At 40.4% G+C, this 9,396-nt stretch overlaps 1 pseudogene; it reads left to right on the top strand.

Moving 5' to 3' along the window:
* The first annotated feature begins 4,183 nt into the window (after nt 1-4,183).
* On the top strand, nt 4,184-4,561 carry LOC100772998 (annotated as a pseudogene).
* The last annotated feature ends 4,835 nt before the right edge of the window (nt 4,562-9,396 follow it).

Raw genomic sequence — 9,396 nt, 5'->3', positions numbered from 1 at the left:
TTTTGAGGCTGCTATCATGGAAGTCCCCTGAGCTTTGCAATCTACCCATAGATGTTACTTCTGTGGCTGAGTTTTACAAATCACCTCATGTAAACTCCTGAGTCACCGTCAGGATGGCTGTTAGTGTTTACAAAGGCAAGGGGTTCCCCTTCCCAGAGCTAGACATGAGAATATACTTTCACCAGAAGAAAGCCAAAGAAGCATTGAGCCATCCCAGACAACATCTCTAAAAAACTAGCTTTTCTAGCTGCTAGAGCTATGCAGCAGGCTACCCCAGAACACAGTGACTTGAAACAGTATCTACTGTGTTGTAGTCCATTGTTTTCCAGGTCACAAATTAAGAATGCTGTTAGGTGATTCCTCTACCCCAGGTAGCATCAACTAGGTGGTGGGCTGTTTGGCTGGTGACTGGGCTCAGCAGTCGGGTCCGAGTGACTCTGCAGGCTTCCGTGTCTTGGTGAAGATGGAAAAGCCTACATTCACACATCTTTCCTTCAGTACGTATCTCAGGGCTCTCTCCAGTGACTTCTTATCTGATGGCTGGCTTATTTTTTTCTTCTTTCTTACTATATTTTTTATTATTTAAAGTAATTTTTTAAGTTTAAGTAGATTTTGATCAGACTGTTTCCACCCACAGTCGTTTCAGAGCCTCTCCCAGTCACTACCACCCAACTTTAAGTTCTTTCTCAAAAAGCAAACCAAAAACCAATACAAGAAAACAAAACAAAACCACGCCCAAAATGGAAAAAAAAACCTACCAAACTGCAGCCAAATAAAAGCACAAATAAATAAATAAATATGGTGTCAATTATATGTTGGGCCATGGAGCAGTTGCTATATCCAGTGTCGTTGTATTGGAGGGACTGGATTTCCCTATCCCAGCAGATAGAAGAGACGGTTCAGCTGTTAACCTTTATCCTGGTGGATAGGTTTTCATTCATTCACTCATTTATTCATTCATTCATTTTTTAAAATACAACTAAATAAAATATAATAAGAGAAAACAAAAACTATCAAACTGAAGTTGGACAAGATAAGAAGAGAAGGAAAGAGCCCAAGAGAAGTCACAAGATTCAGAGACCCACTCATTCGCACCCTCGGGAATCCCATAAAAACACTAAACTGGAAGCCATAATACATGCACAGAGGACCTGGTACAGACCCGTGCAGGCCTTATGCTTGCTACTTCAGTCCCTGTGAGTTCATGTGAGCTTTGCTCGTGTTGGTTTAGAAGGCCTTGTTTTCTTGGCATCCTCCATCCCCTCTGGCTCTTACATGCTTTCCACATTCTCTACCACAGAGATCCCTGAGCTCTGAGAGGAGGTATTTGATAGATACCTCTCTTTTAGGTCTGAGTGTTTCAAGGTCTGTAGTTCTATACATATTGTATGGCTATGGGTCTCTGTGTTTGTTCCCTTCTGCAGGAGGAAGCTTCTCTGATGATGGCTGAGCAAGGCACTGATCTATGGATATAGCAGAGAACCATTAGGAATCAGATTATCACTACATTTTTTTTCTTTTTTTAAACTGCTACCTATTTAATTTTACTCTAGGTGCTATCTGGACTATATAGTCTCAGGTTTGTTCTTAGTCACCCAAGCAGTGTGAGGAATGGGCCTTAAGTTAAAGTTATTGGTTGGTTATTCTCACAAGCTTTGTGCCACCATTACCCTAGCATATCTTGTAGACAGTATACCATTGTAGATAAAGGGTTTGTGCCTGACATATGTTTACATTTCTCTTTTGAAAGCATGCAAAGTACCTTCCTGTACCAAAAACAGGAATGTAGAGGTGAAGGCTCCATGGAGGTACCAGATCAACATCGCCATGTTCAAGGAGTTGTGTAGGTATTGTCTTCAGCAATGGCGCTTTGCTGTCAATTTGTGGAGAACAGCCTATAGTCTTGGAAACAGCCTGGATAACTTGGGGATTCCCATTGGATCCCTTTGGCCAACAACTCACTTAGGTGTAACCCTTCACTAGAAGCTTCCTTTGATGACAAGAGATGGACAGTTGGGACTCTGTCTTCTCCATTATTTGGCAATTTCATTTAGATCCCCTTCATGAATGTGTATATTTTGGGAAGTTTATGCTATACTAAGTTTCCATACTACCCCTCAAATGTCTCTTAATTTTAACTGTCTCTCCCTATTAATAACTCCCATAATCCCCTCTCACCTCCCACTCACAATTTGATCTTCCCATTCTAGTTCTTCTCCCCATCCATCTATCTATTCTATTTCCCTTTCCTAATGGGATCTATCTGTCCTCTCTAGTCCCTTTTTTCTATACCAACCTTCTGTGGTTCTGTGGATTGTAGGTTGGTTATCATTGACTTCATAGCTAATATTTACATACATACACACATACATACATACCATATTCATCTTTTTGAATCTGCATTACCTCGCTCAGTATGACTTTTTAACAGCTGAGTAACACTCCATTGTGCAAATATACCACATTTACTTTATCCATTCTTCTACTGAGGGTCATCTATGTTGCTTCCGCTTTCTGCAGACTATTGGGAATAGAGCAGCAATGAGTATGGTTGAGCAAGTGTCTTTGTGGTAAGATAAAGACCCATTTGGGGATATGCCCAAGACTGATATAGCTGGAAGTTGAGGTATATCCATCCATTCCCGTCTTCTTGAAGAGTCACCACACCAATTTCCATAGTGGCTGACCAAGTTTACACTCCCACCAGCAATATATGAGTGTTCCTCTTACTCCACATCCTCACTAGAATGAGCTGTCTCTTGCTTTGTTGATCTTAGCCATTCTGACAGATGTAAAATAAAAATCTCAAAGTGGTTTTGATTTGTATTTCCCTGATGGCTAAGGATGCTGAACATTTCTTAAGTGTTTCTCAGCCTTTTGAGTTTCCTTTATTGAGAATTCTGTTTAGATCTGTACCCCATTCTTAATTGGATTATTTGTTTTCTTGATATCTAGTTTCTTGAGTTCCTTAGATATTTTGTATTTTTCCCACTAGGATAGCTAAAACACTCCTGAATAATAAAAACCAGCTGGAGGTATCACCACCCCCAATTTCAATTTGTACTACAAAGTTATAGTAACAAAAGCAGCATGGTATTGTCACAAAAATAGACATGTTGATCACTGGAATCAAACTGAAGACCTAGACATAAATCAGCACCCTATAGATACCTGGGTTTGTTGTTGTTTGTATGTTTTGTTTATTTTTTATATAAAGAGACCATAAATACACACTGGAAAAAAAGATAGCTTCTCCAACAAAAGGTACTGGTCAAACTGCATGGCTGCATTTACAGGAATTCAAATAGATCTACACTTATCAACCTGAACGAAGCTTAACTCCAAATGGATCAAAGACATCAACATAAGGCCAGATACATTGAACCTGATAGAAGAGAAAGTGGGGAAGAGTCTTGAACTCACTGGCACAGGAAAAGATTTTCTGGACAGAACATGGATAGTACAGGCACTAAGATCAACAACTAATAAATGGGACCTCATGAAACTGAGATGCTTCTACATGGCAGGGACACGGTCATTCAGGGACAAAGTGGCAGCCTATAGAATGGGGAAAGATTGTCATCAACTCTGCATCTGATAGAGGGCTAGTGGCTGACTTATAATCAAAGAACCAAGTGTAGAGGAAGCTGTCCAGTATTTTTTTTAATAAGGTTGATTTTTGTTTTATGTGTGTAAGTATTTTGTCTGAAAACTGTGTATGTGCCTGGTGCTGGAGGAAGCCAGAAGAGGACACCAGTACCTCATACTAAAATTAAGGATGGTTATAAGCTACCATGTGGGAGCTGGGAACCACACCTTTGTCCTCTCAACTGCTGAGTCATCTCTGCACCCCAGCTGTTAATCTCTTAAAGACTCAATTCAGAATAGGCACTGTATCCTTATGTTGTACTCCACTGACCAAAGCTATTCAGGCTAGTTGAATTTCAAGGAAATGAGAAATGAATCTCTCAGAGAGAGAAGTATAAACAGGAATGGTGGAGCTCACTTTCAATTCGAGGATTCAAGAGGCAGAGGCAAGAGGATCTCTGTGATTTCAAGAACAGCCTGGTATACACAGAGATTTCTAAAACAACCAGCTCTACATAGTGAGACCAAGTCTCAAGAAAAAAAATAAAATAAATCAATAAAAGCTATCAAAGGATTTGGAAGTGGGCAACCGGAGGAAAGATGGTTTACATCTTGAATGGACAAGTGTTGGACAGCTGAAATCAGTCCCCATGGAGATTGTCTTTTATAACAGATTTCTTCTGGGGAATAGCAGAATTTGTGTTTTGTTTTGTTTTGTTTTTTTCAAAACTCTGCTTCAGCAAGATGTGAAAAAAAGAAGAGGCTACGGAAGCTCATCTAACTCCAGATATGATGATGGAAGAGGGCCACCAGGAAACCCTCCACGAAGAATGGGTCAAATCAGTCATCTTCAAGGGCCCAGCTCTCCTCCAAAGGCTGGTGGATGAGGAAGGTAAATGTCTGCTCTAAGAAGCAGACAACTAGACATACACATGTGTGGAAGGAAGCCATCAAGAGGTGAAGAGCAGCTCACGAAGGACAAGATGGAGTATGTCTAAACAAGGACTGTTCTGTGTCCTCACAGATGAATGAGGTCATGTTGGGAATTCCCTCTCCGGGATCTGGCATGACTGACATGCAATTCTATAAATGTACATGTTTGTCTCCTTATCTTTTTTGTATAGTTTACTAAAGTATTAATATAGTTTTAATAAGTAAGTGTTTTTAGCTTGCTAAACTTGATTCTTCATCTTTATATGATTAAACAAAAAAAAACTGATCTGGAAGAAATAAAGGCTATGTATTTAATAAATAAATAAATAAATAAATAAATAAATAAATAAATAAATAAATAAAAGCTATCAAAGGTAAAGGTGTCAGAGAACTTAAAACGTGTTTATTCACCTCAGTCATCTCAAAAGAAAATAAATAAAAAACTTGGAGTAACTAAGATATCCCCCTCTGCCTTTGAAGAAAGCCAGAAGTAAGTTTTCTGGGACCAAATGTTCATTGAATAAAAAAAAAGATCAAGTTCTACATATCCCAATATTACCATTCTTAACCAGACCAACAGAATATTCCCAGGCACATACAGAGGAGATCTGTTCCTCAGTTTGCCCATATGTGGTGGGTGGTACAAGACATGCATACATCATAATTTTTATATAATACATATTTTTCAGGTGCATATGTTGAATATTAAGGTCTAAAATGGTAAGATTATGAATTTAGGGTTTTGGGAAGTACTTTCATGAGTGGGACTAGTGCAAGAGACTTAACTAAAGATCATTCCTTCTCTTATGTGAGCTCGCGTGCACACACACACACACACACACACACACACACACACACACCGAGTACCATCTGTGAACCAGAAAGCAGGCCCTCACAAGATGCCAAGACAACTTAATCTTCTTGGCCTCTGGAACTTTAAGAAGTTTCTGTTGTTTATAAACTGACCAGTATATGGTGGGCTTTGTAACAGTGTGAATGAGCTAATATGGGTATCTTTCAATACACTGAATTATTTGATCGTAAGAACTTTGTAAGCAGAGAGTATCAAGCCAGGGTCACATGCTAATACCTAGATTTGAACTCAGGTTCACTTTGATCCCAGAAACTTTAGTGACAGCTCATGCTGGCAAGGGGAACACTCCTCCATTGCTGGTGGGAGTGTAAACTTGTACAGCCACTTTGGAAATCAATATGGCGATTTCTCAGAAAATTGGGAATCAACCTACCTCAAACACAGTTATACCATTTCTGGGAATATACCCAAAGGACACTCTAACATCTACAAGGACTTGCTCAGTTGTGTTCATAGCAGCTTTGTTTGTAATAGTCAAAACTGGAAATAACATAAATGTCCATCAGCTAAAGAATGGATAAAGAAAATGTGGTACATTTACACAATGGAGTACTACTCATCTGTTAAAGGCAATGACATCGTGAAATTTGCCAGTAAATGGATGTAAACAGAAAAGATCATCCTGAGTGAGGTAACCGAGACCCAGAAAGACAAACATTGTCTGTACTCACTTACAGGGGAATATTAGCCACAAAGTAAAGGATTACCAGGGTACAATCCACAGACCCAAAGTAGCTAAGTAACAAGGAGGGCTCAAGAGGGAACACATGAATCTCACTGTGAAGGGAAATAGAATTGATCACAGGTTGATAGGAGAGTCTAGATGGGGGTTGTGGGCATAGGAACGGGAAGAATCAGGTGAGGAGAGCAAGAAAAGAGATACTATAATAGAGGGAGCCATTATAGGTTTAAAGAGAAATCTGGCACTAGGGAAAGGTCCAAAGATCTACAAGGTTGACCCCAACTAACAATATAAGCAATAGTTGAGAGGCTACCTTAAATGCCCTTCTCTAATAATGAAATTGATAACTACCTTATATGCCATCCTAGAGCCTTCATCCAGTACCTGATGGAAGCAGAAGCAGAGACTCACAGCTAAACACTGAGCTGAACTCTGGAATCCAGTTGCAGAGAGGGAGGAGTGATGAGCAAAGGAGTCAAGACCAGGCTGGAGAAGCCTGCAGAAACAGCTGACCTGAACAAGGGATTTCTCATGGACCCCAGACTGATAACTGGGAAACCAGCATAGGACTGTTCCAGACCCCCTGAAAGAGGAGGTCAGTTTGGATGTCTGGACAATCTATGGGGCCTCTGGTAGTGGATCAGTATTTACCCCTAGTTCACAAATGGACTTTGGGAGCCCTCTCCACACAGAGGGATACTCTCTCAGCTTAGACACACTGGGGAGGGTCTAGGTTCTGCTCCAAATGATATGACAACCTTTAAAGATCCCCCATGGTAGGCCTCCCCCTCCCTGGGGAGCAGAAAGGGGATGGGATAGGGGATCAGTGGGGGGCAGGAGAGAAGGGGAGAGAGAGGGAACTTGAGATTGACATGTAAAAAAGCTTGTTTCTAATTTAAATAAAAAGGGGGAAAGATCCAAAAAAAGAATCACAGACAAAATGTAGAATGTCAGGAATCTCCTACAGAGTAGATGGGAATGACAACTAATCTGGAATACGTTGAATAGAAAGTAAACCTGTGTGGCTAGAGAGAGGCTGTAGAAACTCAAGGATCTGAGTTCAAATCACCAGCACCTACACAGACAGCCGGGCATGACCACATGCATATGTAACCCCATCACTGGGAGTGAGGGGCAGAGACAGTTGACTCCTGGGGCCTGACTGGCCATCCAGTCTAGCCAGAATGGAAAGTTGCAGATCAGTGAGAGATTCTCTCACAGAAAATAAGGTAAAGAAGTGATTGAGGAAGATATACAAGAAGCAGCCTCTGACCTCACACCTGTCCAAGCAGTTTAGCACACACAGTTATGCTACACAGTGGGTGGATGTAAATGAAAATGAGGACATGGCCGCTCCTAAGTGTGGTTGAAGAGAAGGTTTTATTGTAGATATGAGGGAGAGTTTGCCCAAGGGTCCAGACCAAATTGGGTCATGAGATGAGAGGGAGTGTGGAGAGAGAGGGGGGGAGGGAGGGAAAGGAGGGGGAAGCACAAGAAAGGATACCTGGAGTCAAAAGAGTGTGTGGGAACCAACAGAACCAAAAGAGCTCATAGGAACAAAAAGAGTGGAGCCAACGTGGCTGCTTTACATAGAATCAGAAGCTGGAGAGAGGGAAGCAAAGCCCAGCCCCTGGGCTGAAGAGGTACTAAGTGAGCCTTGTCCTGGGTTTCCAGGGACCTGACATGGGGGAGAAAGTGTATCTTGTGTGATCCAGTATTCCCATTACTAAATAATTCCCTGGAGACTGTCATGAGCATGCACACAGGGAACCGTGTACAAGCATATTGCAAACTCTGTTACTAACCCCAAAGAAACTAAAACCAACATAAATGTCAATCAATAGAAGCACAGACAGCAAAGTGGAAATATCACATATTGGTATAATATTTAACAATCAAAATGGAAGACCTGAAGAGCATGCATCAATAATGATGAATCTCGGAAATACAAAGAAATAAAACAAAAACAGACACCCAAGTCTGTCTCGATAATACAAAATAGCATATTTCGTTAAAATATCCTAAATACATTAGGATAAAACTATGAGTAAGGAAACACAGTGCAAAGTTTAGCCAGGAGGTAAGGAGTATAGATGACAGGAATGTAAACTGTCATATAGATAGACAGATAGATAGATAGATAGATAGATAGATAGATAGATAGATATAGATATAGATACAGATATAGATATTTAAATATAAAAGTATACTTAAGACCAGAATATATATAAACATATATATATATATATATATATATATATATACATCCAGACCATATCAACATTTGTTTTCTTGATTTGGGTGGCATATTGGTGACTTTTCATATTATAACAAAATACCTAACAAGAAGTCACTTATCAGATGCTTTATCTTGGCTGCTGGTTTGAGAGTGCACAGTAGGGAAAGCAAGGTGACAGGAAGGTCAAGCCGCAAGTCACATTGTGTCCTCCATCAGAAAGCAGAGAGATATGAGTGCTGGAATCCAGCTTGCTTTCTCCTTTGTCCCTTTTTATTTAATCTGGGCCCCAGCCCACAAGTGGTGCTACCCACATTCAAAACAAGTCTACCCTCCTCAGTTAAACATCTGGAAACAGCCTTCTCTGGACAGAGCCTCAAAGACACACTCATAGTTGTGTCTCCTCGGTGGTTCAAACTCCAGTAGCAATCAAGGTTAATCTTCATGGGTGACCATTCGTTCCCTGCTCTTCTTGTAACTAAAAACTGGTCCTCTATATTGTCAACTACCTCGGTTGTTCTCCCACACCCCAGGGGTGTCTCCTGTACTTGCTTTCCCATCACTCATCTCAATGTGACCAGCAAGGCAAACCACAACCTGATTGACTATCTCCTCCCATACAGACCAGCTGACACTGAAAGCCCTGAGCAATTTGCTTTAATAGGCATTCAAAAACCTGTTACACAAAATGACAGGGTATCATTTTGCTGTTGAATTTCCATAAAAGAACATTGTGGTTTTTTTAACTTATAAAGACGAAATACATTATCTCCAAAAAGAGATATATTATCTCATTTTCTTTTGCATTCCATAATCACCACCATGTGCCCCAGTGAGACATACTGCTTCAAAGGCAACAGATTCCTCATACCTGAGAAAGGGTCACCACAGTCTCCATTGTGAACTACTGTCTACGTTAGACATGTGCAAAGAACCACAAAACTATGTGGCACTTTCTATAAGAAGATCACTGTAATGGAAGAGAAAGAGAAATTTTACTGCCCCAGGAGAAAAGACAAATTCATTTTTTTTTCTTAAAGACAAATTCTTTAGAAAAGTAATAAATGAGAGGCTGGTGAGATG

The sequence above is a fragment of the Cricetulus griseus genome, assembly GCF_003668045.3.
Source record: "Cricetulus griseus strain 17A/GY chromosome 1 unlocalized genomic scaffold, alternate assembly CriGri-PICRH-1.0 chr1_0, whole genome shotgun sequence".
Classification (NCBI taxonomy): Eukaryota; Metazoa; Chordata; class Mammalia; order Rodentia; family Cricetidae; genus Cricetulus; species Cricetulus griseus.
The sequence above is the reverse complement of the archived record's forward strand: the minus strand, read 5'-3'. Positions and strand labels throughout refer to the sequence as shown.